This window comes from Apteryx mantelli, chromosome 2 (genome assembly GCF_036417845.1).
Source record: "Apteryx mantelli isolate bAptMan1 chromosome 2, bAptMan1.hap1, whole genome shotgun sequence".
NCBI lineage: Eukaryota > Metazoa > Chordata > Aves > Apterygiformes > Apterygidae > Apteryx > Apteryx mantelli.
This window is the reverse complement of record NC_089979.1, coordinates 47700684-47722549: the sequence shown is the minus strand read 5'-3', so window position 1 is coordinate 47722549 and position 21866 is coordinate 47700684. Positions and strand designations below refer to the sequence as shown.

The following is a 21866-nucleotide window of genomic DNA, read 5'->3' as shown; positions in this document are numbered from 1 at the left end:
GGAGCAGCTCATCCTGGAGGCCATCTCCAAGCATCTGGAGGAAAAAAACATGATCAGGAGTAGTCAGCATGGCTTCACCAAGGGGAAATCATGCCTAACCAATCTGATAGCCTTCTATGATGGAATGACTGCCTGGGTAGATGAGGGGAGAGCAGTGGATGTTGTCTACCTAGACTTCAGCAAGGCTTTCGACACTGTCTCCCATAGCATCCTCATAGACAAGCTCAGGAAGTGTGGGTTAGATGAGTGGACAGTGAGGTGGATTGAGAACTGGCTGAATGGCAGAGCTCAGAGAGTTGTGATCAGCGGCACAGAGTCTAGTTGGAGGCCTGTAGCTAGCGGTGTCCCCCAGGGGTCAGTACTGGGTCCAGTCTTGTTCAACTTCTTCATCAGTGACCTGGATGAAGGCACAGAGTGCACCCTCAGCAAGTTTGCTGACGATACAAAACTGGGAGGAGTGGCTGATACACCAGAGGGCTGTGCTGCCATTCAGAGAGACTTGGACAGGCTGGAGAGGTGGGCAGAGAGGAACCTCATGAAGTTCAACAAAGGCAAGTGCAGGGTCCTGCACCTGGGGAGGAATAACCCCATGCACCAGTACAGGTTGGGGGTTGACCTGCTGGAAAGCAGCTCTGCCGAGAAGGACCCGGGAGTGCTGGTGGACACCAAGTTAAGCATGAGGCAGCAATGTGCCCTTGTGGCCAAGAAGGCCAATGGTATCCTGGGGTGCATCAGGAAGAGTGTTGCCAGCAGGTCGAGGGAGGTGATTCTCCCCCTCTACTCAGCCCTGGGAAGGCCACATCTGGAGTACTGCGTCCAGTTCTGGGCTCCCCAGTACAAGAGGGATGTGGCACTACTGGAGCAAGTGCAGTGAAGGGCTACAAAGATGATTAGGGGACTGGAGCATCTCTCTTATGAGGAAAGGCTGAGAGAGCTTGGCCTGTTTAGCTTGGAGAAAAGAAGGCTGGGAGGAGATCTTATCAATGTGTACAAGTATCTGAAGGGAGGGTGTCGAGAGGATGGGACCAGACTCTTTTCAGTGGTGCCCAGCGACAGGACGTGAGGCAATGGGCACAAACTGAAACACAGACAGTTCCATCTGAACATGAGGAAAAACTTTTTCACTGTGAGGGTGACAGAGCACTGGAACAGGTTGCCCTGAGAGGTTGTGGAGTCTCCTTCTCTGGAGATATTCAAAACGCGCCTGGATGCAATCCTGTGCAATGTGCTCTAGGTGACCCTGCTTGAGCAGGGGGGTTGGACTAGATGATCTCCAGAGGTCCCTTCCAACCTCAGCGATCCTGTGATTCTGTGATTCCGTGATAGTGCATGAGTTTTCCTCAAACAACTCAACTCTAACTCAACTCAAAATCCAAAATCTATTATAAAAAACATCTATTATTTCAGATGTATTTCTCATTTTCTCAGGCTATGCCACTTAAAAACTACATTCCGAGTTTCTTTGATCAGCCTAAGAGTTGACTTGCGCCACCACAATGATGAACAGTCTGGGAGAAGCTGCTTCATATGCAGAGAAGCTTGTTTCTGGAAGCCATATCACAGCATAGGAAAGGTTTGCTTGTACAGAACCACAAAGGTCTGTTTCTGTATAAGGAAGTCCCTGTTACATAAATCTGGCATGATCTCACCAAGAAACACTTGTTCTCCTGCTCCAAAAACATGCCCATATGTCTAGAGGATTGCATCATAGTTGCAGCACTTAAGTTGGATGCTTTTATAACAGACTGAACAATCTCCAATTTCCAAATCAGGGAACTCTCAAAAATCACGAAGTCCTCCCACATAGCATACATAGGTTTCCACAAACAGAAACGGCTCAGTCCATCTGAGGTTTATCCAGTTGTTACAGAAGCACAGTAAGAAGCTGATAGAGCCAGGAAAGCCTCAGGTACCTGTGCTGGTATTCACAGGTTATCCTTTTATCTCCAAAAGCAACTGAATGAGTTATTTTCAGATCTCCAACTGTTAGGAATATCTGGGATCATTTAAGTCCAAAATTGATAGGTAATACAAATATTGAATAGTGCTATTTCCAGAGCTTTGAGAACTATTTCCAATTTTGTCCAATTTGTAACAAAAAGTAGTGTGAGTGGAGGAAAAAGACAGTAAAAATTTTCAGAACAAGGTAGATTGTATGTAGATTTTTTTTTTTTTTTAAGTGAAGAAAGTCTGTAATGAATTTTTAAACTGGTATCTGCAGAATTGAAACACAGTCAAAGAAAGGTATGAACATTGAACAAAGGGGCATATAATCAGTGCTGAAAAATCTGAAAAAGTCACTGTGCAAGTCAAAGAACTTTTCATTTTAAAAAGATCTTTAGTTTGATGGTTTCATGTCATCTAATGTAAAGTGAGAAATAGATACAGGTAGTTTTAAAAACAAGAAGGAAAATTATATGATATTGGAAGAAACAGCTTACAGGTACAAAATCTTGAACTGCAAGTTCATTAGATTTTGAAGTGGTAGAGGCAGCCAGGATCAATCCTTGAGTGGCAGACCGACATGTAAAATGATGTGGATACTTCAGAAGCACAGAGTTTCAACAGCAAGTTCAGAAACTTCAGATGAGATTTACAACAGATTCTAACCACCATAAACCAGTATATACAGTAATTTAAAACAAGTAATCTCATTTTTTGTCCCCCTTCTGTAAGTGATGGTACCACCTCCTTCCATTCCAAAGGCTGTTAGCATCAACAGCTGGTTTTAGAGAGTCTGAGAAGGTGTGTCATACTTAGCCCTCAAGGAGTGACAGATTTAAGATCTGATACCTTAAGAGGACTGTTGAGAAATGAATACTACTTTGTAAGAATATGCTGGTTCCCAGTAGAAGTAACTTCTGCATCTCCTTTCCCAAGATTTTCAGTATTAAAATATCACATTATAAAATAAATATTGTAGTGAATTAAAAATCCTAACTTGGACAATTTGTTAAGATTTGAGATCAGATTGTATTTTCCAGAAACTTGAACTTACTTATGGATTCCTAATAACTAAGAGAAGCCATTACGGACAGAAGCTATACTTTTTCCAAGAGAACTTGACATATAAATACATGATAACAAAGGTAACACATGGCGTAAATGCAAGAAGCAGTATTAATAAAAAACTTTTAACCTTAAACAACAGCTTGTCTTGCACTGGTTAAAATTATGCAACTAACCTAACTGATGCAAGGCAGACCTGTGTACCTCACTATGAATACATATATAGGCCATTATATTTTACACAGAGGAAATTTAAGAAACAAGTTTGTCACACATTCGAAAGAATTAATATCTTTAATAAGGCTTCATCCAGAGGTGGATCTTACCTTGGGTACTGAAGTTTCCATCCCCACCAAAACTTTGTAAATCCTGCTAAAGTTTGCTCTGCAGAATGACAGAGTGGCCAGTGCCTTGAAAGGACCTTACAACTTTCTCCTGTCTCTACAAATTTGCTGTGACATGCAAGCGTTACAACATGCAACAAGTTTCATATTTGAGTTTCCATAGATGCCTGAGCAGTCACCCTCAGTGGGGATTTCGTTGGCTATCCCTAGACTTGCAAGCGGCAACACAAGCTACCTCAGAAAGTGAAACATAGGAGAAAGCTAAAAGATATTGATCATTTTTCATGTTTTTTTGTGTATAGCACTTAAACATTCTTACACAGTTAGTTTCGGTTTGATAATGAGTAACATACACTACTCCTTTTGGTATGATATTGATTCCATTGCATTATACAGGTTTGCATACACACATCTACTAAAAAATTTTCTGTTGATATCTCTGCCAGCTGAAGAGCAAAGCTGCCAGTGGCTTGAACACAATTCATTAATTTCATTGTTCTACTGAACAACTACAAGGAAGTAAATCAGATGCTTTGAGGTAACATAGCAATGACTGTGAACACAATGCTGTAGTTTCTTATGAACAACATGATATAGTGTAATTCAAAAAGACAGAAAACAAATGATAAAAAACCCAATTACTGGCTGATAAAAATATGTAAATATTCTCTTCATTCTGACAGTCCATTAAACTACCTTACAGCTAACTGGAAGATGAAGCTTAGGTCTCAGACATTTGATATATGACAAAGTTTCTTAAATTCTTCTGATCTGAGCCCTGTAATGATCCCCCCAAGGTTGTATGCTTTACACCCAACAGGTCATTGCTTTATAGTTTAATACATTTTCTTTCAGCAAAGCAGTGTATAAACAAGTGCTTTAGCAATTAAACAAATGTTGCAGGGGCATGTAATGGTACCCATACCTCATTTCTATGAGCTTGGTTATCTATATAATAGACCTAATTGCTCCCACAGTGAGGGACAGCATGGACTTCTGCCAGCCCTATTTAAAGGAGCTTTCTACTTCGTGTGACCAGCATGAAAACCAAACAATTTTGCATGGACCTCCAGAGACTGCCAGCCCTGCTCCATCCCCCCTAAAGGGCACAGTAAGCAATGGGGACACATCCAGCTAGTCGCAATGGATAGAGGAGGTAAAGTGTCTAAGTGACATCTATATGTTTGGGGTAAATTCATTGGACTACATCAAGAAGCCTTCTTTAACTCACACAGACATTTTTCCTTTTTTCTGTAAAGCCAGAAATCATCTACAATCAGGAATGACTCCTAGAGAGAGTATATATAGACAAGGAATGTACAGGCACTTGCATGACTGGGATCCTGAATAAATCAAAACTCTGCAAGCAAAAGGTATACTGATTTTAGCAGCTTGGTTAGATAGACTACTATATGAGCTGTTTCCTACAACAGCAGCAAGGGATTTCATTAGTACAGAACTCCTTTCAGCTCTGTTTCTAACCTGACACAAACTGAGTAGGAAGTGATTTTTAGTAGTAACCTAGCTGACAAAAAATTTAAAGCAAAAAAGCAATGGAGAGAGTAATAGGTAAGAAAAGGGTCAGGCGCTTCTCTGTAGTCAACAAGCATTGGGCAATAGGGACCTCCCATAAGCTATATGGAGATTCCAGAGGAATTTAATTAAGTTATCAGAGAAAATGATGGGTATGTTACTAGTTAAGCAAGGAGGATAGCTCCCATTACTTGGGATAGAAACTGGATGAACACGTTCTGTTGTTCCAGTGCAAAAAGCTAACACTACTGCATAGGATACGAAGCTTCTGTTAACCATACGCTTTGGAAAAATGAGAAAATTAACATTTAAACTCTGTTATGACATATGGGAGTACAAGTTCTTAGATTTAAATGTTTCAGTAACAGAAGATAAAGAAGGCTTTATAAATAAGATGAGTGTCTAAACAAACAAAGAACAATCTTAAACTTCAACAGTGGATACCATTAGTGTGAATAGGCAGTAATCAAGGCATCTATCTTTAGCATGTTTATATTAGTTGATACAAAGCATACAGTATAAAACACCAGTGCATTCTTCTGTTTCAGTAAGAAAACAGCAACAGCTTATGTAATGGCTCCCTCCTTTCTTGCTGTACTCTAAGAAATATGACAGCACCTTTATTTGGCTTCTGAGAAAGCACACGTAGAAACTACCAATAACTGAAAAAAACAGGTGCTTTCTTCCCTACAGTACTCCATTATTCTTGTGAGGAATATTCTCGACATCAACTGACAGCAAAACAGTAGCTACATGGTCCCCACCCAAATAGAAATTAGACTGCTGAAAAATATTAAAACTATACAAATACGGACACTTCAGAGAGGAGGGAAAGGGGACATGTCACCTAATTTGACCTATGTATCAATAAAAATTAAAATGGAAATAACTGTAAGCTGATGTTTTCTTCCCCAAGCCTTATGTTCAGTACTATGGACAACATGACTAAGCCCATTGAATCAAACGGGTCCAAAGCAGAGTCCGGCCAGAATGTCTCGGTGAACCTGAGGGCCTGCAGTGCTGCATGTGAAGCATAAAACACTCTTTCATTATACCAATCAACTTTTATTACTGAAAAAAAAAAAAAAAAAAAAAATCAGTTCAGTTGCAAAAGGCATTTAGTGCGTCAGCAAAATAAATTTCTGTTCAGCCTTTAAGTTTACCAAAGAAAGGACAGTCAGTTTGTTTCTTTCCAGCAAATCAAAATGAAGAGTCATTAAAATTTTGTAGCAGTTTCAAAGGCAAACTGCTATAAAAGATTTTAAGCAAACAAAGTCTCTGAAATCTATTTTTCTGTTGTTAAAATGGGCTAATCTAATTTAAATATGAGCTCAGCAAAGAGCAATATTCTTGTGGGCTATAAGATGTTAAGCTCTCCAAATGCACTGTTGTAGCAAGTCTTTTGGCAACTTCTCTATGCATAAATGGTTAATTCTAAACATTTTTTTGTGGCAGCAAAATAAGAATTTTTGGTCACCGTTCCCAGTAACAATGAAGATTGGTCAAGAATAAAAAGTGAGTTTCTCTTTTCATTGCTGACAGTTTAGGAGTTGAGGGAAGGAGAGAAAAGGAGTAGAGACAAGGTTTGGAGACCTCTTTATTGGCATCACCCTACCATACAGTGGAAAAAGGGGTAGCTGTGCTTTGTGAACTGCAGAGAACCAGCCTAGGCAGCACACGTACTGTATACTGAAGCACAGCTCATCACGGTTTGACTCTATAATGTGTAATGAAGTATGGTCCAGAGATAGCCCAGCTAGCGATGATCAGATGGGGTAGAGTCCGTGCGAAGCAGTCTCCTCTCATGCAGTGATACTGACTCAGACCCAGAACAGTACCACAGCATTAGGGTTGTCCACAAACAAATTAAGGGACTCTTCCTAACAGTAGAAATTATCAGCAGCACTTATGCATGGTATTGTGCTGAGAAGAAAATACTGCTTAACCAGTAAAGTCTGTTAGCTCACTTTGCTCAATCCTGCACTCCACTGCTGGAAATTAACTTTCTAACATTTTTCATTGGCTTTAATTAAACTTCCATGTATTAAACATTAACTCAACATAAAGCTACTGCTAACACAATCCTGCAATACACAGAACAAAAATGATCAGTTAGGATGACTTTGTATACAACATAGATAACTACCTGTACTGTATCCAGATTCTACATTTACCTAAAAGATGGAAAAAACTGAAAGGGATTAGAGTTACCTTGTCATTTGTAAGAATTTGCTTTCAACCTGACAAAGGTTTCTGAAGTGACATGGTTATGGTCTATGAAGTAGTACACAGAAGAGTGCTACTTGAAACTAGAATATATATATATATTATATATATTATATAATATATATATACATATATTTAATGTCTAAGAGAAATAGCTATGAAAATCATGAGTAGGAGTTAGACTCCCAGCTGAACACTTCATAAACCTTTAATCAGTGAGGGTTAAAGGATGTGGAAAACTCTCCATTATTAGATGTATTGTTTCCTGTAAACCAATCTAGAATACCTTTTAATCAAGCCTTATTCAGCTGGATAGAGGGATTACTGAAGAAGGTATTCTATGATCTGTTATCTAGGAGCATACTAGAGATACTAATGGTCCCTCTGACGTTGAAGTCCGTGAATTTCTGAAGAAATCTTAAAATGTGAAAGAGGAACATGCTCATCTTTTTTTTCTGCAGAGAAATGTTGTCCTGGACATGAAATCCACATAGTTTTTCTGCACCAGGAGCAGGGTTTATAATCCTCAGAGGAGGAGGTAATACTGGTAACAAGAACTGAACGCACTGCATGGGATGAGATATGGCTGAAGAGACAAAGCTCAGAAGAATGCAGGCTGACAGAAAGGAGTCAATAGGAAAAACAGGATTTGATGAGGCTGACATGGCACAGGGGAAACTTAGACAGAAAACCCTGTGGACCAAGTAAAGTTAGTGTCACCCAGCTAGTCTAGGTACTCAGTTCTGGGCATGCAGAAGAGTATGTGTGGGGCCCAAAAGCTGAAATGAAAATGATGGGGAATAGGAAAGAGCATTTGTATGAGTAGAATATTTTGTATAAGTAGAATCACATGCAGGAAAAAAAAAATCTACTGTTATGCAGACTCACATGTGACCCACAATACAGATGATCAAGTTTCTGACTCTGGACTACGGTAGTTATCCTGTAAAACAGAAAGATTCAATATCACTTGCATGTTTCTCAAAAGAGCTAGTCAGTGCATAGGTAGGGATCTGAATAATTTACAATGGACTGTCATTAATCCTACCGCTCCAGGACCTTAACAAAGTGCAGATTAATGAGAGGTCATAAAGCTTCAATGTGGCATTGCTAGCACAAGCAATCACTCTGTAGTTGAACTATTACATTTCCTCATTGAGGAGTGAACACTTCAGCGAAAACAACAACTTTAAGTGCCTGTATATGAAAAGAAGCATTTTAGCAATAGAGATAGTGAGTTAACATTTGGCTACAGTCATTTAGATTGATTATGTCTGGAACATTTATGTGCCACTGTATGAAAGTTAAGATGCAGCATAAAAAAAAAATCTGACATTACTGTTCTCAAGGATTTCCTCCCTTTAGAGAGTTTTTATCACCATTCCGTGGGATAAAGAACACAAAGCATAACCTGTGTTGCTCTAAAATGAATGATAATACCTTGATCTAAGTTAGTCTAGAAATGGCCATCTGTGATGTTACTACTTCCAGCTACTTCCCCTCCATCCAAGGTAATTGGCCTGGCAGAGAATCCCTAAGATCATTGCACCAGTGTGAGGTTTTGGTTTAAAAAAAAAAAAAAAAAAAAAGTAGGTTTTTACTAATATACCCAGCCAAACCAGGGTTACTGCCAGTTCACTGGGACTATGGGAGTGACTGGCTGCTTACTAACACTGACTCCATCACTGTATATTTGCAATTGAAATCATACAGACAGTTCAGGCAGTGTGTGCCGCCTGGCAAGAAAATAAGTGGTTTCGATGGATTTCATTAATGTTAACAACTCTTGGCCCGTAAAAACACAAGTTCAACTGACTGCACAATTGTAGTGTCTCACTGAAGTCTATATAATATTATATACAGGAGCATGCAATAAATAAAATGCTTTGTGATAGCTAAAGCATTTAGTCAGCCAGCAAATCTTAGTTTCTGTTCTGACATTTTACAGTATACACATTTTCTGAACTGACCCTTCATATATGGGCTAACTGCCCAGATGTTAGAAGGTAATCAACACTTAAAAGAGTTTGCTTTGCTCTGCTGAGCTAATATTGGCTCCTGGACCACAGACACTTGTTAAAAACAGCCACATGGAAATTACTGCTCTTCCACTTCAACTTTCTCCAGGAAGTAACACTAAGGATGATACTACATTAAACTGGGCATAGGAGACAAAGCACAGACATCATCCTTTGGTACAAGAGCCTAACAACACTGGTCTGCCCAGGCTGCAAGTAGGAAAAGCCAGTTTTACTCTTTACATGAAGAGAATTAATTAAATTAATTGTGCTGAAACTGTACATCTTATAGATTAAGGAAGCTAAAGCTCATGTCAGTCATATCACTACAACTTTGAAGCAAAACATTAGGAATTGTATTTGGTGAAGTATATAAAATTCTAGAAAATAATGATGATTAATAGTATGATGGCAGGGTTAAATAAAAAGGAAACTTTAAAGCTTGTAAACCCAAATATGTTCTGTTAACTCAGAAGTGGATTAGAGTGTTCAAAGTGCTTCAGGACTCGACACCATGTAAAGGCTGATTTATACTCCAGGCATCATAATGCCTACCTACTTCAGAATGACAAATAGTGTTGTGCCGAGATCTCAATGGCAGCCCCAGAGCACTAACAGCAAATGTCTTCCATCTTAATAGCTGAGCCTCTGCGATTCTGTTCACTTAAAATTCTGAACATTTAACACTTCTTGTTGCATCTAAATCCAGATACAAAAAGCTTCAAATCAAACTATTTACCTCAAGTGAAATCTACCCTGAATAATTCATAAGCAGCAAGGAAGCTGGAAGTGAATGAGCTGAAGAGTGCTTTAATGAAGTCTAGAGTTCCAAATATAATGTTTTAAAAGCTATTATGGATCTTTTATAACTTTATAAGAAAGAATATCAGTCTCCATAACAATGAAAGATCCCAATGAACAGGAAAAGAAACACAGTTCAGGTGTCTTCTTGTCAGTGACTGATGCCGCTAGCAGAATCTCACAGATTTTGCAGAGAAAGGGGTGCTATTTGAAGTAATACCTGATGAAGGATCTGGAGTGTTCAAATTGATTCTTATTCTTCCTGCCTCCTGAAGGAGTATTGATCCTTAAAATAGCTATAGTAAGCTGCAATTCAATTAGAATAACATATGAAAGTCAAGAAAACACACTGAACTCCAGACTAGTGTTATGATGGCACCTGCCTAACAAGGCTACTTCTGCTCTCAAAGACCCTGGAAAATTAGTTATTATATGCCAGAGCTGGCCATTTCACTGTAGGAATTGAGGTTTTGTATTTTCCTCTTTCAGCAAATACTATAGACATTACCAAAATGCTTAGTTGATTTTTCTGGGTATCAGTGACAAGACAGTACCATCAAATAGCATCTGTCTTCTAAGCCAGCTGCTGAGTTATTCTGTATTTAGTTAATTTCAACAATTTACAAAAAAATTGAAGAGGGGAGAGAAGTTTAGGATTAAAAATGGATACAGTAGTAGCACTAATTTTTGGAAACTTAAGGAAGTTGATGTCTTAAAGTTCTTTTGCGTTGCTGATAAAAAATATCAGTTCACTCACTCTTCTGTGTTGCTGATTAACAGTATCAGTCCACGGGTAATCTGATCACTCACTTTAAGCCAACTGGATAAAGTCATTTGAATTTCTTCATGTAGGACTACATATTAGTGATTATCTTAAGCAATTTTCAGTGTGGAAAAAAAAAAGTCTGCCTAAATTGGACTATTGAATAAAAATGCATTTTTATCTCAATAACAAAAAGCATAAATCTTGCTTTTTTCAGAGTAACATACTTGTAACAGAAGTCTCTTACAAACAGGTATTCTCCTGGACAGCAATATTAGAGGCACAGCCAAATAGCACTATTACAGATGCAGTTGTTCACTGGTTATATTGAAATCTGAAGTTTAAGCACATACAGAGGTCTTACAGTGCTTTACTCTGAAGAAAGAGGACAGCTTTCTGGATAAGGCATCTCAAGCTTGGGACATCTAAACTCAGTTTCCAGCTCAAAAATTTTCGTAAGGCAAGTCACTTAATTTATTCAGGTCTTATTTCCCTACTCTAATTTGTATTTCCCAAGATATTGAAAGTGTAAAGAGACTTCTTAGATACTTTACTGCAATAAGGACCATGCAGATACCCCAAGATAACTAAAGTAATAATCAAATAGAGACTATCAAGTCACTTTAGTGAATTTTTCTCAAAGATAGCATTGACATCAGAAGCTTTCATAGTAAACAATGGTGTTTAGATAGAAGCATTTTAATTATAAAGACAACTATGAAATTACTGAATATCAGCCACAAATATCAATTAGTTTGCAGAATACCTCCTTCTAGCATCAAGGAGATATTTTTCAACATAACCCATAGACAATTCTAACAGGATAATATTTATTTTAACTGAATTTGAGGAACTCTACTCCTATTTTTGAGACATTTGGGTAGATTTAATGTTACATACAGAAAATTGAAACGTGTCTCCTTTCCCTCTGCTGAGAAGGTACAAGGTAGCTGGCACAACAATGACAAAAATGAGAGACTTCTGTTTTTGATATGGCAAGTCGCATGTGTGGCACTGAACAGCTGAAAAGGGAAGCTCCCTGTTGCTTCTTGCCCTGGGCAAACAAACGAGCATAACTTCCTAAGTAGCTATGCTTTAAGGGCCAAGGACAGCCAGTTACCTGAAAGAACAGTTTGCAATAAACTTTGCTAACCAAGATAAAATGGATTCTAAAAACTATAAGGAAAAAGCTAGGTGAACAAAGGCAGAAAAACGGTGCCCTCCACCCTCCATTCACTGCTCTTTCTTCTGGGAAACTACAGAAAAAATTAAAAAAAATAGTTGCAAGCCTTTCCTACCACCACTCATGATTATTTTCTATCTTTTTCTCTCAGGAAGTAATTTATGCTAAAGAAAGTTTCGAAACTTTCATTAACAATCTATTAGAAAACATCCTTCCATTTAAATCTGAATTATCCAAAAACCTGCTAGAATAATTTTGTTGACTGTTAGTTTTCAGCACTTACCATTTCTTAATCCTATTGCTTTTGCTGTAGATGCAGCATTACAGATTGCTTAGTGGTGACAACTCACCTCCTTTGTAAATGCTGAACTCAAACAATGAAATGTGTTTCAAGATTTGGCTAGCTTACATTATTATAAACCGCACCTTCAGTCCATGTTAAATGACTGAGAAAAGCAACGCTAGAAATAATTTTAGCTCATTTCAGTCAAGTCATCAACACGAAAGAGCACAGCTCTCTAACAGCCTATGCAATAGGTATAAAATCCACGCCCTGCCCTCAAGAAAAAAAAGTGTATTACATAAGTTTCACATGGGTAGCATAAACAGTCATTACCCTTTTCTGTGCACCCAGCATATCAACCTGGAACCAGTGTGAATCGACCAAGGACCCAGCCTTACCGCCTTTATACCCCTTGTTTATGGAAACTGTTTCCCAAACCGCTGTCACACACACACGCTTGTACAACTGCAGCCATGCTTCAAGCACACTGCAGAAGGCTTCTGTGGAGCTTCACAGGAATACATGAAGAACAGGCTGGAAGGACAGCACTCATTTTATGCCAGCTTTCACTGGCACAGAGAAATCCCTTTCCAGATTCAATAAAGGAAAGCAAACATCAACACCTGAAAGGATTAGACTACCAAATAAAACTACCTCAGAAACAAAGACCACTTTCAAGCAGTTAATCATATAATCTATTTATGAAAGTGCTACAGCATAAAACACTTTTCCCTTCTGAAGCAGTCCCCTTCCCCCACCAGCACAGTAACTCACGTGCCATTGTGGGATACTGGTCTATAGGATTTGATCCTCCCTGCCAGGGGTAAACAGCAGGTGCAAAGGGTGATTTGTGGTCTAACGCCCGTGTCGGTGAGGCAGCGCCCGGGGCGAGGCGGAGGTGTCGCCCCCCACATTGCTCCACCCAAACGACGCCGGGGGCGAGGCGGGAGTCTCGCAGCCTGGCGTTGTTGCTAAGGGCAGAAAAGGCAGCAGCCAATGGCGCCCTCTGCTGAGCTCGACACGGACCAATCGCCCCACAGAGTTTGACTCAGCCCCGCCTCGCCAAGAGGATAAACTCCGCGCGCAAACGTTCCTCCACGTTGAGGGCGAGAACACCAACATACGGACGGGCTGATGGGCCTGGACCTCTCCTCCCCAAACAGGGACGCCTCTGTGGTAAGACTTGCACCTCCGACAACGTCGGATGTTATCCGGGAAAAATACCATTGTTAAAAGTGCTTAATTATCAGTTTGAGCTTAAAAAAGTAGAATTTTTGCAGCAAGTGCATTTATCAAGGACAATTCTGAACCTGTTGTACCTGTTGCTTTAATAAATTGTTTATTTTACAACTTTGGGAAACTGACTCAGGGAAAGTCCTTTTGAGGAGGGCTCTGGCAGGCAAACATTGATTGCCAAATACGGAAGGGCCTTTCCACCTAGTCATGCCCTTTCTCTCTCTTCACACAACAGCCATAAAACCCATTAGGGTGGAAATCTGTCTGTACATGTAGGTGAGTAATTCAAACCAAGAGATATTAATTTATTTGCTCCAATTTCCCGCAAATCTGTGAGAATTAAAAAAACTAAAAAGAGGGTGAGATCAAGAGATTGGGGTTCACAAGTCTACTGTTATGAAACAAATTCTAATAGAGGCAATGACATTCTACCTCTGCAATCAAATTTAATAGGCTACAGAGAAGACAAGCAAAGTTTAAAGTTTCCATGCTACTTCAGAAGTCTGGAAAGACAAAATGCAAAATGATGTCACTAAATGTTACTTCTAGGCTTTTTTAAAAAATAACTTCACCTTATGCATATGATGCACAGTGAAACACACTACTTAATATTACAGTCACTGCACATTGTATGGTTTAGAAGATTTAGGCCTGTATCTATGAGAATGCTTTGTCTCAGCAATTCCAGTTCCAGAAGATTCATCCATCTTTCCAGTACTGTGTATTAGTATCTAGAATTCACTAGGAGCCCACTGATTTTGAGATGTGTTAAAGTGAACTGGTAATTCTTCTGATATAAATCTGTATGTAGATTTTACCTACCTAGATTTTATTATTCACCAAAGACCCAAATTATGCATGACTCATACAATAACTTAAATTCAGTATCACTGAAAATTTGAGCTCACAAATGTTGCCAATTCAATCCATTTCAGGGTTATCTGCCTCACTAATGCATTTTCTCTGTTCATCTGTATGCATGATGTATAGGGTTTTGCAAATTGAAAACTCTTTTGATATGATAAATTGCAAAATAGAAAGCCCTATTATCACACAAACAATGCTTTCTGAAGATGCATTTTGTCTCTGAACATCACTAACATCTTATGTTTACTTAATGTGTTTACTGTAACAATTTTATAACTAATTTGGGTAAGGAAAAATTAGATCGTTTTTACTTTATGCCTTACATGAAACTATTACAAACTAGAATCTAACCTCACAAGAAAAATTAAAAGAATAAAGAGCTCAGTAATGAAGTCTTTAATTTCATGGATCCTGCTGCTTAGTTATCTTTTAGAACGGAATACCAAAAAGCCCACTTGTTTGTCTGTCCAATGACTATAACCTGTAAAGAATACCCCCCATCCCATAATGATTTTTTCCCCTTTTAAGTTTAAAGTACACCCTGATTCCTTAGAGGGTGCTCCTTGGTCTTTGGTAATCTCTGTTCAAACCACCACAGTGATATGAGAATTTAAAAGAAGTTTCCTAGATAGTGATCCAAATCCATTGATTTTTAGAGAGTCTGGGATTTTCAAAGGCTAGATTTTCACACAGTATCCATCAGTTTTGGAGAAACTGGAGTTTAATGGGGAGGGGGGAAGGAGTTAGAATGACAACCTGGAGAAATCAGATGTACAAAGCTTACCATGTGCTTTACAAGCTTTGACACAAAATGTTGTTTCCCAAATAAAATATTTGCAACATATTGTTTGCAACAATATTATAGCAACAACATTAGTTATGCTTGTGCAAAGGAGAGTTACTTAGCTGTTCCTATTTCTGCCATCTTGTGCCTTAATACACACAAGTCAAGAGCGAGCTTTTGTGAATCAAAAAGAATTTAATAAACTCACCATCCACTTCCTCCCTACACTCTATTCACAGCATATAACCTTCTGCACATTTCTCGCTCTTTTCTATCAAAAGGAGTTTCTCAGAGCCTTTCCTACACTACAAAAATCCTTAGTATAACTACTGTTAGGTGTGGCAAAGGAAATTGAAAACACAAATAGTCTTTTAGCTACTGGTTCAAATTATGAGTTAACAGATGGCACATGGAACTGCCAGTACAGTCAATTCGGTTATAAACAATGTCTAAGTAAGGTTTTAAATCTGTAACAAGGGCTGCTGTCTTTGCCCTAAATATGTATAGTTTAAATGAAAACTGGGAGCTGAAAATAGACATTTTCTTTACTTTCACTCTTCTAAAAAATCTACATATTTTGTAAGGCTAAGTGTATGCATGCCAAACAGCTTCAGAGTTTGATTTCCATTTTCAATCACAGTAAATTTGTACCCACACCTTCTCAGATAAGGCCTACCACGTAGTAAGAACTTTCCAGTGCTAGCTAGAATTTTGTGCCTGGTTAATATATGTTAGCATTTATTAAAGCCTAATCAGTGACTTTTCACTGGAAAGTAGCACTTCCATGGCTATTATATCCCATCAGTTTACCTAGCCGCAGAAGTATTTAAAGATGGGTATTGTCTGTATTTATATATTTCCTTCCTTTCCTTTGCACAGGTTTTGATTGTTTTTAAGTTGTTTGTCCTCAGACCGGTGGCCTAAACAATAACAGAGCTAACTGTGCTGCCAGTAAGAACACCAGGAAGTTACAAGGGCAGCAGGCTCCCCAGTTTCTGTGGTAGCCTTACCCTTCAGAAGATCTATACAAAAGCATAGATATCATAAGTGATAAGTTGCTGTTTGTAGTCTGATCTTATTTGCCTTTTTGTAGAGGAAAGCTGGGGACACAGTACTGAGGAGTGCATGACTTCTGAAGTTTTAGGAAGAAGTACCCAGGAAAATTCTTTTACAAGCCCAAGGGTTTTGCAAGAAGCTGTTCTTTCACCTGGGAAATTCATCAGCTGTAGAAAATCCTTGATTTAAAGTGAGAAGCCTGGATCTACATGGAGTTCACTCTCCTATAGCTTAAAACCCCTTTCTACCCCACTGTGCCCACTACATCTTACAAACGAAGGTCCAGCTACAAAGACTGTTGATGGCAAAGTTCTCTATGTTGTCCATTATGCTTAAAAAAAAAAAAAGAGAGAGAGAACCTGAAAACTACATAGACTTTTTGCTTATCTGAGTGTCTAAGTATCAGTTAGAACATCTGTCCCAAAATCATGGGACTACTCAGGGAAAACACTTCTAGCTTCTTGGGCTTTTTAAAGCCATCCACTTAAGAAGGGCATGGCTCTGCAAGAAGTTACATACACTAGTCCCTGGCCAGTTCTTGCCTCTACTAAGTCACAGCTGTTTTGAGCTGACACCTTCAGCCTACCAGTGGGTCAGCTGTTGCAGGAATGTAAGTGACATTTTAAAAGTGACAGCTAAGACTTAAGTTTAAAAAAAAAAAGTGCCCCCCCCCCCATCTTTGAACTGCAGGCTGTTTGCAGAACACTTTCTTCCCAGTGTAGATTTCCCCAAAGTTTTCCACTTTTTGCCTGAGAACACCAGGACAGGGAGTGACAGAATAAAGCACAAGGGAGAGCGACTAATATGGAGAATTCTGCATCATGGTGAGAAACATCACAGCAGGAAAGGCTCAAAGCATTAGAATGAAAACTTCTCTTGCATTTGTGGATTGCCATGCAGAAGAAAATGATAAGCTACGAGCTTTCTTACAGTTCTTTGTTGTACAAACCATAGGATATATCCATGTCAAAACCACAGCATACTGACCTGCTTCCTTTTTGGTCACATAGCCCCCGGATGCTTCTCAGCCATTTTATTCAGGTTGAACATTCCAAAAATATTTTGGCCACTACCTTATGTATCATCTTAATGCAAAAAAACCCTCAAAAGCTATTTTCGTGACCTAAATGCTTCAAACTTGGTGGTATCCAACTAGAGTTACTTTAACAGAGAGGAAAAAAAAATTCTTGAAAGATCTGCAGTCTTTAGAAAGTGGAGGTGACTAATAATACCATAAGTTTGTGGGGAATTCTATTTTCTTCCATTAGGTAATGTCCTTATTGTTAGCAGAACAGGCCAACATTACATGCTGGATAATAAGTGATACACTTAAAAATCAAGAAGGTATATTCCAGCTGACAGATATCTATAGGTGAGTGAATTAAGTGAAGATAATTTATGTGGTTCATACAGTACTAGCATTTTTTTTTTTGACATGAGCTATCTAACTACATCAGAATAAAATAACATATAAATGGTAACCAAAAAGGAATCTGATGTCTAAACAATGCAATTTGAACAGACTGTCAGTGATATTGATACCTAGCTTTTGCTATAGGTCATAAAGCTTAGATAGATTTGACCTTGGGTATCTATCAGAGTGCTAAACAGAAGTAGGAAGAAGATGAATAAGTCATAACCTACTACCCTTGATTAAAAAAAAAGTTACATTTATCATAGAAACTAAACATTAAATCCTGAAACTAATTTTATTAATACTAAAAAAAAATCCACCTAATAAAAATTGCACCTGCTCGAGGTTTTCATAATTCCCCCCCCCTTTTTTTTTTTAAGGAGAAGAGAAAGTCATTTGGATGAAGCAAAATTAGGACCTTTTCCTTTAAAATCTTTGTGGTCTGACGAGAATGAAAGACATTAAGATAAACACTCTTGCCATAACAATTTCATGTGCTGGAATTATTGCTATTCTTTAATTTTTGAGAAAGGGATATGTACAATCTTTTGTCCTTTCAGATATGTGTCTGGCAAATCTACAAACCCATATTTTGTTTCAAGTAACTCAAGGGCCTTCAAAATGTTGTTTGTGTTATTTTAGTTTTCTCATCTTTTTGTTCTGAAAGTGCACAGTGAATAGATTACTATTTATTCTATGGAAGCTTTTTAAAAATATCTATGCATGTGAAGTTTTTTAGTAAACATTATAATTCCACTGCATTTATTCAAGATATTTCCAATTCAAATTTGTTCTGAGCTTAAGTGTAGCATATGCATTACTATTCAACGTGAAGTATTAAAACTAGCATCTCTTTCACATTTTGTGAATGCCTAACCTTTTTTCATTAATCTCTATTTTCTCTCCAGAATGTGCACCACAGCAAAAGACATCAACAAAAGAAAGGAAATCTGTTAACCCATACTCATCAAAAGTTAAATACCTGGTCCATTTTTGAGACAGGTAAAATGGCTGTTCTTGCCTATAGTAGTACATTCAGCAACAAGCTGAGTCTGTATGCACTTGGCATAATAATTTGTGTTACTCAAATGTTCTGAAAAGATGAGACAGTTTTCTTTAAGAATGACTCTGATTCAGCAGTAGAATGATACATGTTAATATTCATCAAAAACGTGGCTAGTTGGAATTGATTAAAAATATATTAACATCAGACGCAGATTTAATTTTTTTTAATAGATTTTACAATGCTGAAGAAACTGCATAACATTAAAGAGGTCTTTCTAAATTCCAGCTAAAATACTAGCAAGTCAAGTATTTCTACTTTAGTTACACAGGGGGAGTGTTACACATAAGCTCCTTTGAGTGATCATATCAGTATTAAAAAAAAATCCTCAAGTGACTGTACCTACCAAAAAAAAACCCCCAAAACTTGCATTGCCAAGGGCATTTTCCTTTTTTCTCTCTCCCAGAGCTAATGGAAACAGAACCTTCTTATTCACACTGGTGCTGAAAGTGTTAAGAATATCATCATTTCAAGTTTGTGAACTGTTGACCCACATTGAGGCTTTTCAAAAATGGAGTAAAAAGATCAAATTTTTAATAATTAAGATTTTTGAATCAGCAATGATCAGGCCTTTGCAAAAGACTGTCAGAATAACTGTCTGTTAAGAACAACAAGTTTTAGGAACAAATTTATTGCACTAACACACCCCCAAATAAACAGTCTTTGCTACCCTGTCTAGCTACAAACAAAAACAAAGATATTCCAGGGGGGAGGGGGGAAACATATCTTTAAAAGTAAAGATATATTTTCCCTATATTTTTAGAGATATATGCATGTAAATTTTACTAGTGAAGATTGATTTGCCAACTCCTCCCAACTAATCCTGTTAGCAATCTTTGTATATGTTTAATTAGTTGTCCCTAATCACACTTTCCCCAAGCTAAGCTAAAAAAAGTGCACACACTTACAGTAGATGCTTTGGCCCCAAAGCCTTAAACTTTGGCAGTCTCTATGAAATAAGTAGGGGTAGTCCATTTAGGGTATGCAAAGATGATGATTCAGTGAGGTACATACTCCCTGCCACGCACAGTCTCTTCCTTTGAGTTACCAGTAAGTAGCAAAATAAGGCCTCATTATGGAATCCGGATGTTCTTTGCTACGTGTCCAGTCAGTTTGCATTTGGGGATACAGATATAGCACCCCATCTTTGTAACGTGGAACCTGTAATAGGCGTGGAGGAAAGGAGAGAGAACCCCTCCTCCCCCTCACTTGTTGCTGGTTTGTTATGGTCTCACTGGGAGGAAAAAAACCTTGCCAGAAGTAAGGAAGTGCACAAACTTGCAATGTTCCCTCCTTGACTTCAGACCAAGTCTATGCACACTTGAATCTTCCAACATTGAAGCGCATTCTTTCTAATCAGAACCACTGGCAAAGCTCTTGCACTGGCATTCAGGCCGACAAGTATTACATCCATTTGATGAAAATATTAATTTTCCCTTCAAGTGTATCAAGTCTTTTTCCACAACACCTTTGATCTACTCTTTGCTTAAAAACATCTATTTTAGAATCAAGTTTAACTTTTAAATCTTTAATGGTCTGAAGAAAAGAATTGTAAGTTATTATCAAACTGCTACTCTGATTTTTAAGTACAGCTTTGAAGACCTTCTTAAGAACTAAGTGTGTGCAGAAGTATGACCACATGATGAAGGGCCTTTTTCTCCCCCTGCCTCCTTTTTTCTCCCATAATTACTGAATTGTCTTCCTACTTGCACTCCTGTGGAGTTCCAAATCAATACATTGCTTGATTATCATGTACCAAAATAGCTTATACAGTTGAAGTTATCAACATGGGCCAGAAGCCCTGAAACTTATTCTTTTGGGAGCACCAATGTTAAGAGGCCCCATATTCAGAGATCCAAAGCACACAATAAAATGATACTAATTTTGATAGAGTTGCTTGATTGTCCATTACTATCATCTACATAAATGGCTCTTTATGCAGCAATAGCTCAACAAAAAGCTTAAACTGTTTGTAACAGTCAAGCAGCATTTCAGATATCATAATCAATCTTTAACAAAAGCAGAATGAGCTTGAGGAGTTAAAAGCATTCATGAAGATGACAAGCATCTAAAGAGAGCAAACATTAGTTGTTATGTGAGGGTTTGGCAGGTCAGCAATGCTAGGGGTAAATCACTGGGGCCAGTGTCACTAATGACAAATTCTTCATCAGCTGAAGGCCTGATCAAAGAGCTGGAGTTTAGTGGAAAGGTGATGTTTGTAAGAGCCTGCAGTGCCTCCTAGCTGCTGTGTGCTTCATGGGTTCACAAAGACAACTCTGTCTGGAGCAGCAACCAGTTTGCCCCCATGCTACTTCTGAACCATGCCCCTTCTGAAAACTGACCACGTCTGGTTATTTTAAATGGCTGAAACAGGTCCTGCTGCATGAACACTTTTCAGGAAGCCACAATGGCCTTTTCAAATGACTAACAGAAAGTATAGGTATTCTTTCACTTGTTTCTCCTAGCCATGCTGCCACCATCATGTTGAAAAACATCTTAAGTTCTGATTTCGAATCACATTTTTCTAGGTATGCATTCCCCCAATAAACAGCATTATAATGTAGCATAACAGAATTCAGAGATTCTCAGCATTGTACAGCCTGCTTTTCCATTCAGGCAAAATAGATGATATTTTCCAGTATTACAGTAATACAGTCTATATTATGCCAATAAATATTGTACTGAAAAGCAAGCATATCAGCAATACATATTTGGGTCCGCAGTATGAATAAGTTATTGAAAATTATGAGCAACATCTCATGTTAATTAAATGTGCAGGACCATCTGAGATTCAGTAGAAGTTAATGGAAAGACTCCCATTAACATTAATGGTTGTTGGATCAGGCCCTTAAAATCAAGTGCTTCTTGTGAGAGATAATTATACAGTTTGCTCATAAGGAAAAAGGAAAAGTCTCAGTGATAATTTAAATATATTTGATGTTTGAATTTTATGATGACTAGTTATGGAACACTTCTGGAGGTTATTTAAGTAACAAGAAAAAACAGAAAATCCTACAGACTATTTGACTTCAAATAAGAATTTGTCCTTTTTCTGAAGGTTATGCATAGCTAGCTACTTTTCTCAAGATGGCTTTTGCTTCTTGAAGGCAAACCAAAAGCAATAACAAATTTTAAAAACCTTGCTCACATTTTCCCATTTTTACCTTCATCTGTTTCCTGTTTCTGAAAAATCCAATTTGAAATCATTACATAATAACACATAATAGCTGGACATATTAGTGTTATTTCTAGATACTAGCCAGAAAAAGTCTAGGTGGAATATTAT

The 21866-nt window shown here is 38.1% G+C and overlaps 1 protein-coding gene across 5 annotated transcripts in view; it reads right to left on the bottom strand.

Moving 5' to 3' along the window:
- RALYL (RALY RNA binding protein like) overlaps positions 1-21866 on the bottom strand; it is a 387048-nt gene that overhangs the window by 264316 nt on the left and 100866 nt on the right. For 4 of the 5 annotated variants that reach the window (XM_067290597.1, XM_067290596.1, XM_067290601.1 and 1 more), the window contains exon 4: positions 8001-8055. The exons of the other annotated variant lie outside the window; for it this stretch is intronic. The gene's annotated coding sequence lies outside the window, so the exon portion shown is untranslated. The remainder of the gene's footprint in view (positions 1-8000; positions 8056-21866) is intronic. 5 annotated transcript variants of the gene reach the window in all.